This window comes from Heterodontus francisci, chromosome 26 (assembly GCF_036365525.1).
Source record: "Heterodontus francisci isolate sHetFra1 chromosome 26, sHetFra1.hap1, whole genome shotgun sequence".
NCBI lineage: Eukaryota > Metazoa > Chordata > Chondrichthyes > Heterodontiformes > Heterodontidae > Heterodontus > Heterodontus francisci.
Genome location: NC_090396.1, coordinates 47,119,578 through 47,142,597, shown reverse-complemented (window position 1 = coordinate 47,142,597; position 23,020 = coordinate 47,119,578). Strand labels below are relative to the sequence as shown.

Here is a 23,020-nt window from a genome sequence, read left to right as displayed (position 1 = left end):
CAATGACGTCACTAATTAATCAGTCATCTTCATACCCTTCTAAACTTAACTATAGTAAAACTGAAAGAACTACAGAACATCAGACATGAGTTTTAATGTCAGTCACAAGTATGACACACAATGGCTGGACTGGTTTCCATCTTTGGCATCCAATTACATTTATTCAAGGAAAAAGAAATTGTCAAAACAAGCACCATAGTACAAAAAGAACAATACACTTTGCTCTATAATTAAACACTTTGCTTTCTTTTCTAGGTGCTGAAATGTCTTATTTAACCTGAAAAACTTTAAATATACTGTTTGATTTGGAATCTGCAATGTAATCCTAAAATACACAATGCACCAAAGAAACAATGCAATGAAAACAAGAAATGCTGGAAATCCTCAGCAGGTCTGGCAGCTTCTGTGGAGAGAGAGTAGCAGAGTTCATGTTTCAGGTCAGTGACCCTTCATTAGAACAATGCAGTTAGTCATTGTTTGTGCAGGGTTTAAAGTTTTTCCAAAATGTTTTATCTAGTGCAAGCCGGTGATTAATTTTATGTTTTTATTGGTAATGGTTTGAGTTTGAATGACTTTTCTCATAATTGTTAATATGACTGCAGCATAAATAAGTTATGAAAGAGTCACTGAACATTGGGGAAGAACCAGCAGACTGAAAACAGGCTAATGTAGTTAGTGTCCATCTGCAAATGAGTGACAAAACAGAGGCAACAAGAGCTGTATTCCAGAGATGAGTGACTGTCCCTCAACATCAAGTTAGCATTAAGGAGCTCTAGTAAAATTAAAGTCAATGGAAATCAGGAGAGCAACTTTCCAATGGTTGGCGTCATACCTAGCACAAAGGAAGTTGGTTGTGGATGTTGGAGGCCAATCATCTCAACCCAGGCCATCGTGAGGTCAGACATGGGGATGTTTGCTGATAATTGCAGTGTTCAGTGTCATTCGCAACTCCTCAGATACTGAAGCAGTCCATGTCCGCTTGCAGCAAGTCCTGGACAACATTCAGGCTGGGCTAAGTGGCAAGTAATGTTCACATTATATAAGTGCCAGGCAATTGCCATTTCCAACAAGGGTGAGTCAAACCACCTCTTGATATTCAACAACATTACCATTGTTGAATACCCCAACATCCTGGGTTTCACCATTAACAAGAAACTCAACAGGACCAGCCACATAAGAGCAATTTAGAGGTTGGGTATTCTGCGGCGAGTGACTGATCTTCCAACACCACAAAGCCTGTCCACTGTCTACAAGTCAGGAATGTGTTGGAATGTGGCTGCTGTATGTATCAGCTACAAAATGCACTGCAACAACTCAGCATGGTTTCTTCTACAGAATCTCCCAAACCTGTGCCTTCTAACATCTAGAAGAACAAAGGCAGCAGGTGCACAGGAACACCAACACCTGCAAGTTCTCTTCTAAGTTCCACACCATCCTAACTTGGAAATGTATCGCCATTCCTTCAGTATCACTGTGTCAAAATCATGGAACTACCTCCCCAATAGCACTGTAGCAGTGCATACACCACAGGGAGTGCAGCGGGTCAAGAAGGTCACTCACCACTACCTTCTCAAGGATAATTAGGGGTGGACAATAAATGCTGGAGATAAAAGATCATGTAAATATGTTCAGGCTATAGTATCAATCACCTAACACTATTCCATAACATTGAATGGGTTTTTATAAATTTATTGTGCACAACTGCCTTTCAGAAACTTATGCATGGCTGGATTTGTTTTTTTTCTTACTAGGTTTTTTTTTAAATAGACATTTATAGCGTGAAAATTTTTTAGAGCTGAAAGGGAAAGGGCTAACTAACAGAACAATCCAGCAAATTCCGGGCCAATAAGTTTCTTTGCCCTGTCACACTATTGTTCTGGACACCGTAGAACCACATCAGTTATCACTATTCAGGCTTAAAGAAATAGCTTTGAATCACTTTTAGTTGATCAAACCCCGTATTTTGGAAACAATTGCTTCAGCCTCCAAAGTGGATGGTGGATGCCAGGGAGAAGGAAAAGGGATTACAGCAAAAAGTTTAAAAATTAGATTTTTCAAATAAAGGATTTTTTTTTTCTGAAGAGGCATTGCAGGACAAAAGTTAAACAATTAAAAAATGTAATTCAATTTATGTTTTAGGAGTTTATACTTACAGCTAAGAGTTAATAATTACAATAATAAAGACATTTTTGACAAAGGAGTAATTTTAATATTAAAGTGTTTCAGCATCCAGCATGTGATCTGAACATTACAAAACCACCTACGGTGGCACTAACAAGTTCACTTGAAAGCATTAATGAAAATTTACTCTTGAAGGAAAAGGGAAACTAAAACATACCATCTAATTATTTACTGACTGATGGGCAAGTTTCTCAAGCTGCAGTTAACCAAAGTCTTATCTGCATTAGGAACGCTGCTAGCTCCATCTCCACCCCCCACTATCATTCAACAAGAATACATATAGTCATGATGGTTTCAATTCTACTGATTCTCATTAGAATGGATTATTCTTTGAGACTCGAAGCTCCATACTTCTCCTGCTGAGTGGATTGCTTTGCTCCAGGACACCACCATGGACATATTCACATCATGAACTAAAAATATTCAACCACTGTATTAACCCTCAAACCAGCTGTACTTAAAAAAAAAAATCAGTTTACATTGAGAATGCAACCAGTATCCAAGTTAAATATTTCCTCCACCAGGGTAGGGGTAGTGAATGGCCTCAGGTTAGGTTGTGACCCATGTGTAATGTTATGTGTATTATTAATGTACATTATACACACAAGCGCTCACCCTTATTACAGGGTAAATCAGGCAGCAACGCCTGGCGTCTGCACATGCATAGTTAAATGCGGAAATCCAGAATCGGTCAGATATCCTGCTCCACCACAGAGCCCTCTGTTGCAGTCCTTGCCTCAGCATGAAATGGGGATATTTGCCCACGAGTTCAGCACTAAAAAAAAAGGCTGAAAAATTTAGGGGTGCATTTGTAATGGTATAATAAAGGATAATTACAGAACAACTGCAATGACCCTGAAAATTAAATTTTAGTGGTGTGGAATCTCATTCACACAGAAGAAAATTAACGCAGAAGATTTTTTTAAAATTAGAATAATTTTTAAAAGTTTGTCTCAGCATTTTCCCTTAATCCTATCAGTATTTCCTAATCATTTAGACCTAATTTTTATTTCTTATTTAGGCTTCCTAGTTTGGATGGTCTCAGTGAGGATTCTTCAATCTGATTGCTCTGCTCACAGATGCCAGAGATTTCCTGCAGGGGGAAGCTCTGAAGCTGACATCAGATTAGTGGAAATCTCTGCTGACAAGACCTCAAAAACTCTTGTGAGCAAGTGGCAACAAGGTGAACAACAAGCATCATTCCTTCACCACGGAATGCAAAATTCAGGTCAATATCTCATTCTTAAAGTAGCAATGGTAAACATATTCCCATTCTCCAAGTGTTCATACAACCATCTGGTTTGAACATGCTTTTCAATAAATCATTATTTTTTTCCACCAGAATTAACTGACTAGATGTCTGAACTCAGATTCAAAAGAAGTTACTATTGAATCTGCTTCCACCCTTTCAGGTAGTGCATTCTAAATCAGCTGAAAATGCCCAGATCCAAAAAAAACAAAAGATTTTTTAAAATGGACGCTCTATTTAGTATGGCGCTATAAAATTAATTAAACTGTAGGGGCATTTGACCTTGCTATTTTGTTGCAACATGCTGACTGGGCTTTCAGAAAATGTGTCTCCTCCATCTTCAGGACCATACATTGTACAGAAGCCATACATCTTACAAAAGCTGAAATGGTAGTGCAGGGCTTTGAACTAGCTTGAGAGTTGCTCCTGACTGCCAAACCAGAGAAAACTGTGCTAATGGTTTGGAATACAGGTTCTTGGCCTGTAACACAGTTTCCTGAAGTTACACAAGTCAAGGGCAGCTACCCGACTGCCTTAAGATCCCAACCCTAATGTTTAGAATGGAGTCACTCTGGACACACGAGGACTTGTTAGGCATACAGCACCAAGAGAACCTAACAGAGTGGGAAACCCTATCGGGATGCCTCCATGCTGGTGAAAAAAAGTTACATTTTCAAACATCTAAATGTGAATCAAAGATTCTCCTGAAGCTATTATTTTTTTTCATTAAAAAAGGAATAAGAGCACAAAAGACATAAGAAATAGGAGCAGAAGTATGCCATATGGCCCCTCAAGCTTGCTCTGCCATTCAATGAGATCATGGCTAATCTGAATGTTGCCTTAACTCCATTTTCCTGCCTGTTTACCATAACCCTTTACTCCCCTATAGTTCAAAAATCTGCTTAACTCAGCCTTTAAATATATACAATGACCCAGCCTTCACAGCTCTCTGGTGTAGAGAATTCCAAAGATTCACAAAACAGACAAGAAATTCCTCCTGATCTGTCTTAAATGGGTGATTTCCACCTGTCCGACATTCCATACTGAAACTATGCCTCCTAGTTCTAGATTCGCCCAGGAAGGGAAACGGTGTTAAACCCCCTCAGAATCTTACATGTTTCAATATCGCCGCTCATTCTTCTAAACTCCAATGAGTATAGGCCCAGGGCTAGCAAGCAGCACTTACTCAGCAATAACCTGCTCACTGATGCTCAGTTTAGGTTCTGCTAGGAGTTTTTGACTCCAGACCTCATTACAGCCTTGGTCTAAACAGGGACAAAAATGCTGAATTCTAGAGGTCATAAAGAGATACTGCCCTAAATATCAAAGCAGCACTTGACTGAGTATGGCATCAAGGAGGCTTTGCAAAATCAAAGTCAATGGAAATCAGGAGAGAGACTCTCCACTGGTTGGAGTCATACCTAGCATAAAGGAAGATGGTTGTGATTATTGGAGGTCAATCATCTCAGTCCCCAGACATCGCTGCAGGAGTTCCTCAAGGCAGTGTCCTAGGCCCAACCATACTCAGCTGCTTCATCAATAACCCTCCCTCCATCATAAGTCAGTGTTCAGTACCATTCACAACTCCTCAGATACTGAAGCAGTCCGTGCACACATGCAGTGAGACCTGGACAAAATTCAGGCTTGGGCAAGTAACATTCGTGCCACAGAAGTGCCAGGCAATGACCATACCCAACAAGAGAGAATCTAACCATCTCCCTTTGACTTTCAACGGCATTACCATCGTTGAATCCCACACCATCAGCATCCTAGGGGTCACCATTGAGCAAAAAATTAACTGCGCCAGCCATATAAATACTGTGGCTACAAGAGAATGTCAAAGGCTGGGAAATCTATGGTGAGTAACTCACCTCCTGACTCCTCAAAGCCTGTCCACCATCTGCAATGCCCAAGTTAGGAATGTGATGGAATATTCTCCACTTGCCCAGGTGAGTGCAGCCTCAACAACACTCAAGAGGCTCAACAACATCCAGGACAAGGCAACCCACCTGACTGGCACCCCATCCACCACCTTAAAAATTCACTCCCTCCACCACTGGACAGTACCAGCAGTGTGTACCATCTAGAAGATGCTCTGCAGCAACTAACCAAGCCTCCTTTGACAGCACCTTCCAAACCTGTGACCTCTACCACCTAGAAAGACAAGGGCAACAGATGTATGGGACCACCACCACCTGCAAGCTCCCCTCCAAGGCACACACAATCCTGACTGAGAACAATATTGCCATTCCTTCACTGTTGCTGGGTCAAAAACCTGGAACTGCCTTCCTAACAGTACTATGGACTGCAGCAATTCAAGGCGGCACCTCACCACCACCTTCTCATAGGTAATTAGGGTTGGACAACAAATGCTGGCCTTGCCTGTGATGCGCACATCTCATGAAAGAATGAAAAAGCCTGCATGCTAATTTCTAGTGCTTCATGCACAAGGACACCCAGATCCTTCTGTACTGCAGCATTCTGTAGTCTCTGTCCATTTAAATAATATTTTCAGCACCTTGCTGTATGGCTGTGAAACATGGGCAACTTACAGCGACCAGGAAAAGAAGCTCAATAACTTCCATCTTGGCTGTCTGCACCTAATTATGGATATATCCTAGCAGGACAAAATCACAAATGCAAAGCTCCCAAGTGTGTTGACACTAATCAAACAGAGGTGGTTTTGGTGGATTGGACATGTCTGCATGATGGAAGATGGTCACTTTCCCAAAGACCTTCTGAACGGTGAGGTAGCCGGGGTCAGATGACCAATGGTGCACCCAAAGCTCCACTTCAAGGATGCTTGCAAGGATGACATGAAGGTCCTAAAAGTCAACTATTGCACCTGGGAGTCATGAGCTGGTGAAAGAGGGAAATAGCGACAAATCCTGTGGACCGACGTGCACTACCACAACGATCAGTTGCTACAGCAGTTTAGCAACAGGTGCCAAAACCAAAAACAACTCATAGCATCACTTGGCAGCTTCACGTGCAGCACTTGAGACAGAACCAGCCTCTCAAAGATTGGCCTTCACAGCCATCAGCAAAGGTGCACCAAGAGAAGACATCCCTCCTAAATGGGTTGTTTGCTGCATGTCCATAATCTTTCATAGATGCCAACCATTCAATAAAAGAGAGAGACAGAAAGAAAGAAACTATAGGCCAGTTAACCCAACATGTCATTGGAAAAATGCTAGAATCCATTATTAGGGAAATAGTAGCAGGGCACTTAGAAAATCGTAATACAATCAAGCAAAGTCAACATGGCTTCAAGAAAGGAAAATAGGGTTTGACAAATTTATTAGAGTTCTTTGAGGATGCAACAAGCAGGGTGGATAAAGGGAAACCAGTAGATGTCGTGTATTTGGACTTCCAAAAGGCATTCGATAAGGTGCCACATAAAAGGTTACAGCACAAGGTAAGAATCCATGATGTTTAGTTAGCCAATCCTCTATAGATGCGAACAGAAAACAGAGAGTCGGGATAAAAGGGTCATTTTCAGATGGTCAAACTGTAACTAGTGGGGTGCCACAGGGATCAGTGCTGAGACCTCAACTATTTACAATCTATATTAAATGACTTGGATGAAGGGACAGAGCATATTGTAGCCAAATTTGCTGACAATACAAAGACAAGTGGGAAAGCAAATTGTGAGGAGCACACAAAGATTCTGCAAATGGATTGAGATAGGTTAAGTGAGTGGGAAAAAATTTGGCAGATGGAGTATAATGGGGGAAAATGTGAGGTTTTCCACTTAGGTAGTTAGAATATAAAAGCAAAATATTACTTAAATGGGGAGAGACTACAGAATGCTGTGGTTCAGAGGCATCTGGGTGTCCTTGTACATTAATTACAAAAATGACCTTCCTTCAATCATAAGGTCAGAAGTGGGGATGTTCGCTGATGACTGCACAATGTTCAGCACCATTCGTGACTTCTCAGATACTGAAGCAGTCCGTGTAGAAATGCAGCAAGACCTGGACAATATCCAGGCTTGGGCTGATAAGTGGCAAGTAACATTCGCGTCACACAAGTGCCAGGCAATGACCATCTCCAACAAGAGAGAATCTAACCATCTCCCCTTGACATTCAACGGCATTACCATCGCTGAATCCCCCACTATCAACATCCTAGGGGCCACCATTGACCAGAAACTGAACTGGAGTAGCCATATAAATACCGTGGCTACAAGAGCAGGTCAGAGGCTAGGAATCCTGAGGCGACTAACTCACCTCCTGACTCCCCAAAGCCTGTCCACTATCTACAAGGCTCAAGTCAGGAGTGTGATGGAATACTCTCCATTTGCCTGGATGGGTGCAGCTCCAACAATAATCAAGAAGCTCGACACCATCCAGGACAAAGCAGCCCGCTTGATTGGCACCCCATCTACAAACATTCACTCCCTCCACCACCGACGTACAGTAGCAGCTGGGTGTACTATCTCCAAGATGCACTGCAGCAATGCACCACAGCTCCTTAGACAGCACCTTCCAAACCCGCGACCTCTACCAACTAGAAGGACAAGGGCAGCAAATACATGGGAACACCACCACCTGCAAGTTCCCCTCCAAGTCATACACCATCCTGACTTGGAACTATATCGCCATTCCTTCACTGTCACTGGGTCAAAATCCTGGAACTCCCTTCCTGGAACAGCACTGTGGGTCTACCTACCCCAAATGGGCAGCAGCGGTTCAAGAAGGCAGCTCACCACCACCTTCTCAAGGGCAATTAGGGATGGGCAATAAATGCTGGCATAGCCAGTGACGCCCACATCCCATGAATGAATAAAAAAAAAGTTAGCATTCAGGTACAGCAAGTAATTTGGAAGGCAAATGGAATGTTGGCCTTTATTGCAAGGAGGGATGGAGTATAAAAGTAGGGAAGCCTTGCTACAACTGTACAGGGCATTGGTGAGATTACACCTACAGTATTGCATACAGTTTTGGTCTCCTTATTTAAAGGAGGGATATACTTGCATTGGAGGCAGTTCAGTGAAGGTTCACTTGGTTGATTCCTGGGATGAAGGGGTTGTCTTATGGGGAAGGTTCAGGCCTGCTTGAAAGGTTGAAAAGCCTACATTCATTGGAGTTTAGAAGAATGAGAGGTGCTCTTACTGAAACACAAGATTCTGAGGGGGCCTGATGGAGTAGATGCTGAGAGGATGTTTCCTCTCGTGAGGGAATCTAGAAGTCGAGGACACAGTTTCAGAATAAGGGGTCTCCCATTTAAGATGAAGATGAGGACGAATTTCTTTTTTCAGAGGGTCACTAATCTTTGGAAGTCTCTACCCCAGAGAACAGTGGAAGCTGGGTCATTAAATATATTCACAGTTGAGTTAGACAGATTTTTGATCCTCAAGAGAGTCATGGTTATGGGGGCAGGCAGGCAAAGTGGTGTTGAGACCACAATCAGATCGGCTGTGATCTTATGGAATGGCAGAGCAGGTTCGAGATGCCAACAGCCCAATCCTGCTCCTGTTACTTATGTTCTTGCTGATATGGCTCAACTTCAATTGCTTATAAACTCCAACAGTCACAGAACCAGAACACTGCTATGCCTTGTTCCACCTATTGTTCTACTCTGATTGTTCTGTTGAGGGCTGTGTCCATTCAAATGGACTGAAAGTGGAAATCTGATCCTGACGCTGGTAAGAAAAATAATCTAAAACTTACATTTTAACTTTTGAATTCAAAACGTATAAAATCTAGCATTCTAATTAACACATCTTTAATTTTCTAACTTACTAGAACATTTGTTTTAGTGCCCGAGTGATTTAAAGCAGGGCAGGTTTTACTTGGTCCTAACTAGCTTGTTTTTATTTACACAGAAAGTTCCTTCTGCCTAACTGCTGTCCTCAGTTTACTATTGCTTTTTTACTTTTTCTTCTACAATTAATTTTCTTTCCCTGTATATATTCCCCCAACCCCACCCCAATCATCAATGCTCTTCTCTCCCCTCCTTAAAGTGCTGACTCATTGCCAGAATACAGTTCCACAGGCAACAGGTACCCTCTGTTATCTTTCCCAAATGGCCATTATTCTTGTGAGCCTTAAATTTGAATACTGGCAGTCAATTTTGCCACATGGTGGATATCACAGCTGAACTTAATGCTGTCCTCACTCATCATGGGTCACTGAATTGCAGTAAGCAGCATAAACCCTGGTTAATGTTCTTGAAGAGCAGACATTTCATCCAATTAAGTAACAGGAAGACCAAAGCCATTCTCTTTGGACCTCACCACAAACTCCATTCCCTAGCTACCAACTCCATCCCTCTCCTGGGACACCGTCTGAGGCTGAAACAGACTGTTTGCAACCTTGGTTTCATATCAGACCCAAAGATGAACGTCTGAGCACAAATCCACACCATCACTAAGACCATCTATTTTCACTTCCGTGACATTGCCCAACTCGGCCCGTCTCAGTTCATCTGCTGCTGAAACCCTCATCCAATCCTTTATTACTTTAGACTTGACTATTCTAACACATACCTGGCTGGCCTCCCACATCTCCAGCTCCATAAACCTGAGGTCATCTAAAACTCTACTGCCCACGTCCTTACACACATCAAGTCCCATTCATCCATCGCCCTTGTGCTTGCTGACCTAAATTGGCAATGCCTCATGGATTCACTCCTCCTCATCTCTGTAATCATCTCCAGCTCCAAAACTGATATGTGTGTGCTCCTCTAATTCTGATCTCAAGCATCCCCAATTTTAATTGCTCCATCATTCGTGGCCATGTCTTCAGCTGCCTAATTTCCTCCCTAAATCTCACAGCCTCTCTACCTCTCTTTCCTCCTTTAAGACACTCCTCAAAACTAATTCTTTGATCTGGCTTTTGGTCATCTGCCCCAATATCACCTTACATAGCTCGATGTCAAATTTTGCTTTAGAACACTCCTGTGAAGCACCTTGGGACATTTTATTACGTTAAAGTTGTTTTGTTTCTAGTTTAGGGTGCGGAGGTCAATTTGTTGGTCTTTATGGCTGAACTCTCAGTCATCAAAAAAATGCTTAAACTATGCATTTAGTTGTATTATCCTAATTGTGTCCTTCAGTAGTTTCTCCTCTCAGTTAGTTGTTTTATTAAGTGTCCCTCCTCTGTATTTTCCTGCCGATACCCAAGTAAGGATGTATTTGCCATAGAGTGAGTGCAGTGAATGTCACCAGACTAATTCCTTGAATGGTGGGATTGTCCTAGGAGGAGACTGGGCCTGTATTCTCTAGCATTTAGAAGAATCTCATTGAAGCATACAAAATTCTTACAGGGCTGAACAAGGTTAATGCAGGAAGGATGTTTTCCCTGGCTGGGGTGAGGAGGGGGGGGTTCTAGAACCAGGGGACGCAGGCTCAGAATAAGAGGTAGGCCATTTAGGACAGAGATGAGGAGGAATTTCTTCACTCAGAGGGTGGTGAATGTGAGGAATTCTTTACCCCAGAGGTGTAACGATCAATAGATTTCTAGATATTAAAGATATCAAGGGATATGAGGATAGTGCAGGAAAATGACAGTGAGGTAGATCAACCATGATCTGGTTGAATGGTGGAGCAAGCAAGCTTAAGGGGCCAGACAGCCTACTCCTATTTCCTATGTTCCTACAACATTCTTTCAACTTTTTTGCCTTGAGTGCACACAGCACACATATACTGCATTCATCTTTGTTTTTTAAAAAAAATTCTGTGGAGTGTAATTATTTTGATTATTTGCAAAATTCTAGTGGTTAGTTTTTAAAATCGAGGCTGTGACTGGTGAACTGTTAATCCCTGATACTCTTATGGAACAATTATGAATTTAACCAAGCTGTAGAAACGGTCAGTTAAAGATCACGCAGATCAAATTAAAAAATTTATGAATGCATGCAGACTTTGAAATTGGTAACTGTTGGGATGCAGTCACTTTATCCTGGCCTCCTTATTCGTGCTGCTGGGATATCAATGAGCACACAACTGTCACAACCAACAGTCAACATGTCTTCAGGGGAATAAACAGAAACTGATCTTCCTCCTTACAACAAAAGTGTTTCGAGACTGTTGCTGAATAAAATCTGTAAACAGACGGAAATAAAAATAAACAGCTTGCACCTTAAGCTGCAGTGCTATTGAGGATCAGGAGAACTCCTCACGTCAATGGGAAGGTGAGGCTCTGGTGCCAGTTTGTTAATTCAGAAGCTGCATCGACTCCACCTGAACTACCACTAAAACTTCGTTTTATCGCCTTAGCTCATTCTGAGAACTCACCTCTCTCTCTCTCTCTCGCTTGCCCACCCTGCCGTGCTGTGCTGTACTGTACAATACTTGAACTGTTTTGCTTTTGTCCGTCCCTGTCTCTCCTTGGCCGCAAATTGAAATGAAGCCCGTTCAAATAGGCCGCTGCTTTCTTATTGCCATGGTGACGCGCTGTAGTGTCGCCGTCAATTCCCTCCGGGTCTGGAGTAACCGCGATTCCCCACCCCCAGACGGGAGGAGGATTTGTGATACCGGCAATGTTCTGGTTTTCTTTGTAAGTTTTTTTTTTATTACTGCAAATAAATAGTAAGAGTGCCGGGAGGATCCGCTCCCGCCCCTTTTCTCTTCTCATTGATCATCTTCCATAATGATTCACTCAGTGAAAATGCGTTTTATTCATTTTTTTTTTCTGCCTGGTGATCAGTCCAGAGGCTTTAGGAGCATCTGAGATGCTGGATTTTAACAATATCACATCTCCACCATTATGGAGCCGGCAAAGGGAGGGCAGGTTGCAAGGGGAGGAGTGAAGCTGAAGCTCTCTCTCTCGCCCCTCCCCTGTGCTCAGACGGTTTCTATTGAACCACTGAGAGAGCTGCCGATCCGCACGTATCCACAATGTGATCCCAGTCCCGGCAACAACAAAGACGCGCGATGGAGGATCCAAAATAAAAACAATGTCCTGCTCCTGAATAGGCGCTTCATGCAATTACACGTTTTGTTTTGGGTCCAGATTTCCCGACAATGAACCCTTGGTTGTAAGCGGCCGTTCCAGAAATATTTTAGTGAAGAATGCGTGAGAAACAAGCATCAGTTTATTTGCATTCGTCCGGGGTAGTCTGCAGCACGAATCTCTTCTCAAATTAGGATATTATCTCTTACTTTGTGAATATATGTGTGAAACAGAATGTACTTGTCACCCACTCGACACTACTTTAATGAGAACCTCGATGAGATGAATATATGTATTTTCTGAAGCCCTATGTTTAATATTTCATTTCACAAGTACGAAATAACAAAAAAAAAACCCCGCCGCAATAAAGAGCTTATCCGGTTTTAACTGGTTTTCATTGCGAAATTACTTGATTGAGTCATGGAAAGGGGAAAGGGAGGGTGGATTGGTGTATACTTTTACACTGAGTCACAGTGCAGTGAAATTTATTTTACTATAATAGGAAAATGCAAATTCATCCACAGCAATAGGGTATTTCCTTCTATTCAGTTTTCTAAAACGCACGTAATACACTGCAACGTCATTTCTGTTTCAGAAAGAGAGGGAGGCAGAAATGAAGTAAGAATGAACTGGCAGGCGAGCAATACGGGAAATACATACTAGGCGTAGGCAATGCAAAAGCAAACTTAAAACTAGAGAAATGAATCAATATATCAGACGAGAAGAACAAACTGAAACACCGATGGACACACAAAACGTTGTAATGAGAAGTAGGATGGTTTTAGTAAGAAAAGAACTTGCATTCAGTGAGTGAGAAATAAATACAGAAAAATTAGGATGAGGTCCACATCTAGGAAGGATGAGATTATTAATAAGGCAAGGGCACTGTGTCCTGCAACGGGCGTCATCCACATCAACCTTCATATTCATATTGCTTAACACGATTAAAAAATCATCGCCTGAAGCATAACACATCATAATTTACAGATAGAAAGAAATAAATGCACACGTTTGTAAATTCTGATGAAAGGTTATCAACCTGAAACCTTAACTGTTTTTCTGAGTATTTTCAGCACTTTCTGTTTTTATATTAGATTTCCAGCATCTGTAGTATTTTGCTTTTGCATGTTTGTATTTGCAACAGCAGGCATGTTCCAGAGGTGGAAAAATATCAGTTGTGTGATAAAAGTAATAAAAAGGAAAAGATAATAGGCCTTGACTCAGTGACAGCATTCTCATCTTCGAGTTAGAAGGTTGCTGGTGATGTCTTTTGGATGAGACATTAAACTGTCTCAGGTCCAATCTGCCTTCTCAGTAGATGTAGAAGACGTAAAAGATCCCATGGCACTATTCAGAGAAGATATGGGGAGTTTATCTGGCTAACATTGTGAAAAAAAGATTATCTACTCAACATCTCATTGGTGTTTGTGGGACCTTACTGCCACAGCTCATACACCACAACAGTGATTACACTTTCAAAGTATATTTAATGTCAAGCCCTTAGGGGCATCCTGAGGTTGTGGAAGACACAAGATTGTTGAATTTTTACAAGGGCTATTGTTTCTTTGTCAGTAACATTTTATTTTGTGACTTTATTTTATATATAACATTAAAAAAAGTTTCCCCAACTCATTTGGTAAAGGAAGTGTGTGTACCTAAGCCATACAAATAGAAGATCCCTGATTTTGTTCCCAATTGGTGTTGAGTTAGTTGATCTCACATGGGTCAGAGTGCCACAGTTAGCTTCAGTGTCTCTGAACTAGAACAGTGTTGTCCAATACGTTAGCCACTACCAAATGTGGCTAAATGGGAATCCATATGTGGCTAATTACATTTCTTATCAGTAAATAATGTGGCATATGGAGAAGATCACGTCCACAGTAGATCTGCCAGCATGGAAACCGCACTGCTTTGAGGTACACTCAATCTGCACGTAAATGGGGTTTTTTTTAAGGCCTACCCTCTGACACCAAGGAGTGAGACACCCATCTAGATGCAGATCTACTGTGGACATGATCCTCTCCATACACCAGCCACTAGAGAGGTGTGAGGAACAGAGTATACCCCTTTACCTTACTTTCATAGCTCTCACTAAGGTTTTCAACACTGTCTGCAGAGCAAGGCTGTACAAGATTTTGGGGAAAATTGGCTGTCCACCAAAACTCCTCAGTCTCATCCACTCCTTCCATGATTTTATGCACTGCTCTGTACAGTTTGATGGCTCTACTTCTGACATTTTAGGAGTGAAACCTAGTCGTCACTCTGTTTAGCATCTTCTTCTTCATGCTCCTGAACTTTGCCTTCCCTGCAAATATGGAAGGAGTCTTCTTGCACCTTAGGTCACAGAGCAAGCTCTACAATCTATCAAGGCTGAAAACGAAGACAAAAACACATCACATCCTGATCAGAGAACTCCTCTACGCTGATGATGTTGCGCTAGTCACTCACATGGAAACTCAGCTACAAAGACTCATGGACTGTCTCTCCCATACCTGTAACTTGTTCTCCTTGACTATAAGCATCTAGAAAACTGTGATCATGGGAAAAAGTGTTTTATCTCTGCCCCTGAGCACACTAAATAACACCCCACTGGAAGTAGTTAGCAAATTCTGCTTTTTTGGGTCCATGGTGAGAGACAATCTGTCCCTTGATGCAGAGCTCGATAGGGAAAGCAGCTACCACCTTTGGCCAACTTGTGAAATGCGCATGGGATAACACCAAGCTGACCGTTAGGAGCCAAGCTGATGGTTTATAAGGCCTGTGTTCTCAGCATTACAGCATTACAGATAAGGGAGACTTACAGCTACCGGGAAAAGAAGCTCAATAATGTCCATCTTCATTGTCTGCAGTGCATTATGGGTATATCCTGGCAGGACAAAATCACAAATGTGGCAGTCCTCTCAAAGGCAGAGCTTCTAAGTGTGTCAGCACTAACCAAACAGAGGCGGCTTTGGTAGATTGGACACGTCCGCAGGCTGGAAGCTGGTCACATTCCAGAGGACCTCTTGAATGGTGAGGTAGCCGGAGCCAGATGACCAGTGGGGCAACCAAATGTCTGCTTCAAGGATGCTTACACTTCCAAGACACCCAGTGGCTACAGCAACTTGGCAACAAGCACCAACTCTGAAAACAATAACAGCGTCATTTGGCAGCTTCACTGCAGCACTTGTGGTAGAACCTGTCTCAAGGATAGCAAAGGTGCACCAAGAGAAGACACCACACCTAAATGGATTGTTTGCTGCATGTTCATCATCTTTTGTAGATGGAAAGATGCCAACAATTAGTAAATAATGAGTTATAGGCAAACATTAGGCATGTGATCTTAATACTCATTTACACAGCATATGCATTTGAGCTTTAACAGTTTTTATTCGTTTTATATGGTAAAACGTTAAGACGAAAAGCAGAGTGTTTGAATATTTTTGGTCATTGAGTCTATTTTATTTTCTTGGTCACTGAATGGTCATAGATGTTTGTTAAGTAAAGATACACATATGAAGTATCTGTATTATATTATAGGATGTAAGTCATTTTTCTTGAAATTAACGCATGGTCATTGTCACTGTAGCCACACCTGTGGCTAGTCAGTGATTTCTATTGGACAAGACTGAACTAGAGAAGGGGAAATCAGACAGTGTTCCCAAATCTTGGTCAATAGCCAGTATTCCTTGCTGGAATGAATGCATGTTTGGATATTGAGTGAAGACAGGGTTGAGTTTAGCTGGAAGGTCTCCCTCTGATCAAATAGGCTGCCAGAACTCACTGTCTTGACTCACACATGAAGAATGTCAACTTAGCAAAGTACTCGAGAGCGCCTGTGAAATTGTACCCCAGCATAATTCAGTGGCTTGCAGAGAAGAGGACAGAATTATAGAAAGTGGGAAATCAAGCCAGGAATTTCCCTTTTAGTGTTAGAACACACAGAATAGTAAATTGACTTTTTAAATTACCTAAATTGATATTTCACTTGATAAAAATGTTACTCAAATGTTTAATCATTGGCAATTGACTTTAAAAAGTAATAAATTAAACGATTGGTGCAGACAAAGAATTAGGGAGAACTGGCACTTGTCATAAGGAATGGATCCAGCAAAATAAAAGCATATAAAAAAATGCTGAAAGACTGGCAATGCAGGGAGAAACACTAAAGTCATCTGGAAATTATTAAGCTGCTTTGTTATTTGTCTGATCAGAGCTGGGAAATAACACATTCTAAGCTGGGTAACAATTGGAATTTCCTGCCCCGTTCCTTATAGTTTTTAATGGTTTTAACATAGTGTAACAGTATAATGCCATCTTCTTTGTGAAATAATGATAGAGTAGTTCATAGAATGGTGAGATGTGGGTCAGCAGCCTAGATTTCCCCACATTGTGAGTTCTTTATGGTAATTATATTGTGAAGGAAGAGCCAAATGGAAACCAAGTGTTTTCTGACAATGAGAGAAGGACAAGTCAGAAGTGACTCAGTCAGGTGTACATCTGAGCACTCAGTTCCAGTGTGGCTAGAGGAAATGTTCACATTTGTGAACAATACTAAAATAGATGGCATAGTAAGTAATTCTGAGGATCAAAGGAAACTGCAAGAGGATTATTGATAAGATTGTGGAATGGTCAAAAAAAATGGCATATAGAATTTCCCATGCTGAGTGTGAGGTGAAATAATTTGGTAAAATAATTATATTTTTAATGGGAGAAAGCTAGGTGATGTGGAAGAACTGAAAGATTTGTATCTTCAAGTACAGAAGACATTAAGACACTGCCTCAAGTGCATAAGGACATAAAAAAGCTAATGAAGTACTGGGTTTTATAGCAAGAGTTATAAACTACAGAATAAATAATATTGACTTTATATAAACCTTAGTAAGACCGTATTTGGAATACCTGTACTGATTTGGGCGCCACACTATATGAAGGATGCTGAGGTGTCAGCGAGTACAAAGCAGATTGACTAGGATGTTGCCTAGTATAAGGAAATAGAAATCCTTATAGTGTAGTAATGATGGCATGCATCCTGCACGGATGCGCTGTCCCTGAGCCCCATGATATTACATGCGGGGCTGATTTAAATCGAGGGGGGCGGAGCAGTCACCCCTAATGATGTAGGTGGGGCAGCCGCCGCATCCCCAGCAAAGGCATCTGGCGCCATCTTTAAAGGGCCTCAAGCCCTTCACTTAAATTACAATGGTTAAAGTGGCAAGATTTGAAACATTTGTGATAAAAATGTTATGCACACTTCAAATCCCCTCTCCCACCCCCTCAGTGTATAATCAGAGTCCACAACCCCCGAAAAACATTAAAGTTTCCATAACAACCTTTCCCTCCCCGAACTTTATTTCCTTTAACCTTCAACCCCTTCCCACCATCACCTCGCCCAGTAGCGTTCGTTTTTTTGCTCCCACCTCCGCCCTGAAAATTTTATTTCTTCCCCCTCCCCAACAGGTTCTTGCCTCCGTACAATCTGTAAAATCTGTAAAATCAGCATGGGATGGCCTCTGCCTGCAGTTAAGTTTAGTTGCATCTGATTAATGTTAATCTGCATATTTAGATGAAGGCCCCGCCACCAGGCGGCAGGGGAGCCGCACCGAGGTACCCCCGCAGTCGGTAATATGCGGCGGGCCCTTCTCGACGTCATGGGTCGAGGCGGGCCGATCCCTGCAGAATTCTAATGGCCCCACACCGCGACCTGCGGCATCGAGGGGCTGGTAAAATTCAGCCCAGACTTGCAGTGTCTACCCTATCCAGCCCCTTCAGAAGATTGTATGTTTCAATGAGATTGCCTGTCGTTCTTCTAAATGCCAGAGAATATATTCATGCTCAGTCCATTGGCTGCCAGGGTCTTTTGGGATCCACTCTATCTTCCCCTTCAAATAAAATTGGCAAGAGGATTGATAAAATAAAATAGGTGCATCATGAGAACTGCTGGGAAACCAGACATTGTCAGCATTATCTGTTCTGGTAATCACAGATCAGTTGGACAGAGAGAGAGTAAAACTCCTTCCTGTCCATTTAGCCAATAGCATTATAGGCATAGACCCTGATGGCTATGTGGTAAAATGGGTACAAATGATCACCCCCTACACTCAGGCAAAGCCAGCTGTACAATAGAATTGTGTAGCATTATCATGATACTGCTGCTCAGTGGCAAATGAAGGTGTTGGGTCTGGCAAATAAGCCATAAGTCATCTCCTTGCTTCACCATGCAGCAAACTGGAGGATTACTGTTCCCAGCTGTAGCCTGAAAGAATCTGGAAAGCATAAACATTGAGGGCCACAGCAACCTTGATGGCAATTGGCCAGTTGTCTGGGCTGCAAATATTGCCTGGAGGCTTTTTGTAGGAGATAGATCAGCCACGTCACTCTCTCCCTGTAAATCTTGGCATCCTAAGACACTGGTTCAATGAAACCCCCAATAGTTAGTATAGCAGTATGCACAGACAGTATATTTTAGTGTCACCGTATATATTTCTGCTATCCCATTCCTATTTCACTGGGAAGACCAGAATAAAAATCACAGAATTGTTACAGCACAGAAGGAGGTCATGTGGCCCATTGTGGCCACACCGGGTCTCCAAATGAACAATTCACTTTGTGCCATTCCCCCGCTTACTTCCCATAATCCTGCACATTCTTCCTTAACAGATAACCTTCTAATTCCCTTTTGAATGCCTCAATTGAACCTGCCTCCACCACACTCTCTGGTAGTGCATTCCAGAACCTAACCATACGCTGCGTGAAAAAGTTTTTCCTTACATTGTCTTTGCTTCTTTTGCCAATTACCTTAAATTGGTGCCCTCTCGTTTTCGATCCTTTAACAAGTGGGAACAGTTTTTCCCAACCCCTCATGATTTTGAATATCTCTATCAAATCACCTCTCAGCCTTCTCTTATCCAAGGAAAACAGTCCCAACTTCTCCCATCTATCTTCATAACTGAAGTTCCTCATCCTTGGAACCATTCCCATGAATCTTTTCTGCAGTCTCTCTAATGCCTTCACATCCTTCCTAAAGCCCAGAACTGGACACAATATTCCAGCTGAGGCTGAACCAGTGTTTTATACAAGTTTAACATAAGCTCCTAGCTTTTGTATTCCATGCCCCTATTAATAAAGCCTATGATACTGTATGCTTTATTAACTGCTCTCAACCTGTCCTGCCACCTTCAATGATTTATGCACATATATACCCAGGTCCCTCTGCTCCTGCACCCCCTTTAGAACTGTACCCTTTTTATTTTATATTGTATCTCTGTGTTCTTCCTACCAAAATGAATCACTTTACACTTCTCCGCATTCACCTTCATCTACTAATTGTCTGCCCATTCCACCAACTTGTCTATGTCCTTTTGAGGTTCTACACTATCCTCTTCACAGTTCATAGTGCTTCCAAGTTTCGTATCATCCGCAAATTTTGAAATTGTGCCCTGTACACCAAGGTCTAGGTCATTAATATACATCAGGAAGAGCAAGGGTCCCAACATTGACCCTTGGGGAATTCCAATACAAACCTCCCTCCAGTCCAAAAAACATCCATTAACCACTACTCTCTGTTTCCCATCACTCGGCCAATTGCTACAACCGAGGCGGAAGGAGTGCACTGTCTTTCTCTAGTTCCACTTCTCCACTGGTCACAACAAATATTTAAATGTTTACCCAGTTACTGGTACAACCAATTATATACTCTATTTTTTCAGAATAAAATTCATCAACCAGGTTTCTTTAATAAACAACAAAATTATTAATTTACTATAAAACAAGACTTTTTCAATAAAGATGCAAAGCATTAACACACAGATTGAAATATGAAAGTTCCCTTAAATTAGCCCAACACACACACATACCGGTTGAAGAAAAAAATAAAGAAGTTTCCTCTGTACAGATCTCTTTGCAAAAAAAGACAAAAAAAACTTTAGCCAAATATTTGTTAATTCTTGAAGGAAAAGGGGAAGATATGGAATTATACCAGTTGTCCCTTTATTCTACTGTTCCAAATACACATAGATGGTTGTCACTGGGAACTTTTTGGAGCAGTTATCTTCAGGCGATGTCGAGGATTAGTCTGGCAGGCTTGCCAGGAGAAATGCAACATCAGGGGTTTGAGCTGTCACACACAGGATTCCCAGCTGACTCAAAACAATCCAAAACAAAACCAACTCTTGACAACCACAAATCTTGACATGTCACTACTCTGTAAGCAACTCCCCCTAGTCACCAAGGTTCCTGTTGTCTATTTAGCTTAAGACATGTGACATCCAGTAAGGGTTGTTTTTAAACAGATATCCCCAAGTCCTTCTGGTGACCTTATTTTTAAAAAAAAAAACCAAAGTCCAGCATCTATGAAATCACTTTAGTCTACCAAATGAATCCATTTCCACAATTCTAAAACAGGAGTCCTCAAAAAATATTTTAAAAATGGAATCACTTTCATAACACAATTTTGAATCCATGTTGCTATTGCCCCTTTTATTCCATGAGCTGTAAATCTGCTCACAAATCTGCGGTGCGGTACTGTATTAAATGCCTTTTGGAGGTCTATGTACACCACATCAACAGCATTACCGCCATAAACCCTCTCTGTTACCTGTTCAAAAAACTCCAGCAAATTAGTTAAACATGATTTCCCTTAACAAATCCATGCTGGCTTTATTAATTAACCCACATTTGTCCAAGTGACTATTAATTTTGTCCCAAATTATTGTTTCTAGAAGCTTCCCCACCACCAAAGTTAAACTGACTGGTCTGTAGTTGCTGGGCTTATCTTTACACCCTTTTTTCAACAAGGGTATAACATTTGCTATTCTCCATTCCCCACCCCTAAGTCTAAGGAAAATTGGAAAATTATGGCCAGTGCCTCTGCAATTTCCACTCCTAGTTCCCTCAGTGTTCTTGGTTGCAATTTGTCCGGTCTTGGTGCCTTATCAACTTTAAGTACAGACAGCCTAACCAACATCTCTTCCTTATCAATTTTAAATCCTTATAGTGTAGTAATTACCTCCTCTTTCACCATGACCTGGGTAGCATCTTCTTCCTTGGTAAAGACAGATGCAAAATATTCATTTAATACCTCAGCTGTACCTCCTGCCTCCATACATAAATGCCCTTTTTGGCCTCTATTAGACCCCACTCCTCCTTTTACCACCCTTTTACTCTTTATATGCATATAGAAGACTTTGTGATCCCCTGCTATGTTAGCTGCCAGTCTCTTTTCATACTTTCTCTTTGGTTCTCTTATTAGCTTTTTCACTTCCCCTCTGAACCTTCTATATTCAGCCTGATTCTCTGCTGTATTATCCACCTGACATCTGTCATAACATTTCTTCATCTGTACATTAATCTCTAATTCTTTCACCATTCAGGGAGCTTTGGGTTTGTTTGCCCCACCCTTAACTTTTGTGGGAATATACCTTGATTGTGCCCAAACAGTCTCTTCTTTGAAGGTAGCCCATTGTTCAGGTTCCATTTTTTCTGTCAACCTTTGATTCCAATTTACCTGGCTCAGATCCCGTTGAAGTTTGTTTTCCCCCAGTTAATTATTCTTACTCTGGATTGTTCTTTGTCCCCTAAATGTTCTCCTACTGACACTTGATCCACTTGGCCCACCTCATTCCCAAGAACAAGGTCCAGCAGTGCCTCCTTTCTCGTTGGACTGGAAACATACTGCTGCATAAAATTTTCCTGAACGCACTCTAGGAACACTTGCCCTTCTCTGCCCTTTACACTACTACTATCCCAATCTATATTCGGATAATTAAAGTCCTCCATTATAACTACTCTATAATTCTTGCACCTCCATGTAATTTCCTTCCAGATTTGTTCTTCTGCATCTTCCCACTAGTTGGTGGCCTATAGACTACACCTAGCAATGTAATTGCACCTTTTTTGTTCCTTAGCTCTAGCCAAATAGATTCTGTCCTCAACCCCTCTGGGACATCCTCTCCAGCATTGCAATGCTGTCCTTAACCAATACTGCCACCCCTCCACCTTTCCTATCTTTCCTGAACACCTTGTATCCAGGAATATTTAATACCCAGTCCTGCCCTTCTTTGAGCCAGGTTTCTGTTATAGCTACAACATCATATTTCTACATGGCAATCTGTGCCTGTAACTCACCAATCCTATTTACCACACTCCGTGCATTCACATACATGAAAGTAACCCTGATTTAGACTTTATTACTTTCTCCCTTACTCTGACCCCATCTAATAACTTACTATTCCCTACTGTAGTGATATCTATCTCTCCCAGTATTCTGTACACCTTGGAATTCCTCTCTCATATTACCTCCTGGTTCCCACACTCCTGCCAAGTTAGTTTAAACCCTCCCCAACATCACTAGCAAATCTCCCTGCAAGGAACTCAGTTCCGGCTCTATTTAGGCACAGCCTATCCGGCCTGTATATGTCCCATCTCCCACAAAAGCAGCCCCAATTTCCCAAGAATTTAAAGCCCTCCCCCCTGCACCATCTTTCCAACCATGCATTCATCTGGTTTTTCCTCCTATTTCTATACTCACTTGCGCAAGGTACTTTATAAAAATTTGTTCGGGGGATGTGGGTGTCGTTGGCTTGGCCAGCATCTATTGCCCATCCCTGATTGCCCTTGAGAAGGTGGTGGTGAGCTGCCTTCTTGAACCGCTGCAGTCCTTGGGGTGTAGGTATCCAACAGTGCTGTTCGGAAGGGAGTTCCAGGATCTTGA

General features: G+C 41.8%; 1 protein-coding gene across 3 annotated transcripts in view; it reads right to left on the bottom strand.

Annotated features, from left to right (window-relative positions):
* ccdc57 (coiled-coil domain containing 57) overlaps positions 1–12,143 on the bottom strand; it is a 199,656-nt gene extending 187,513 nt beyond the window's left edge. For all 3 annotated transcript variants that reach the window (XM_068058163.1, XM_068058165.1, XM_068058166.1), the window contains exon 1: positions 11,673–12,143. The gene's annotated coding sequence lies outside the window, so the exon portion shown is untranslated. The remainder of the gene's footprint in view (positions 1–11,672) is intronic.
* Between the last annotated feature and the right edge of the window lie 10,877 nt (positions 12,144–23,020).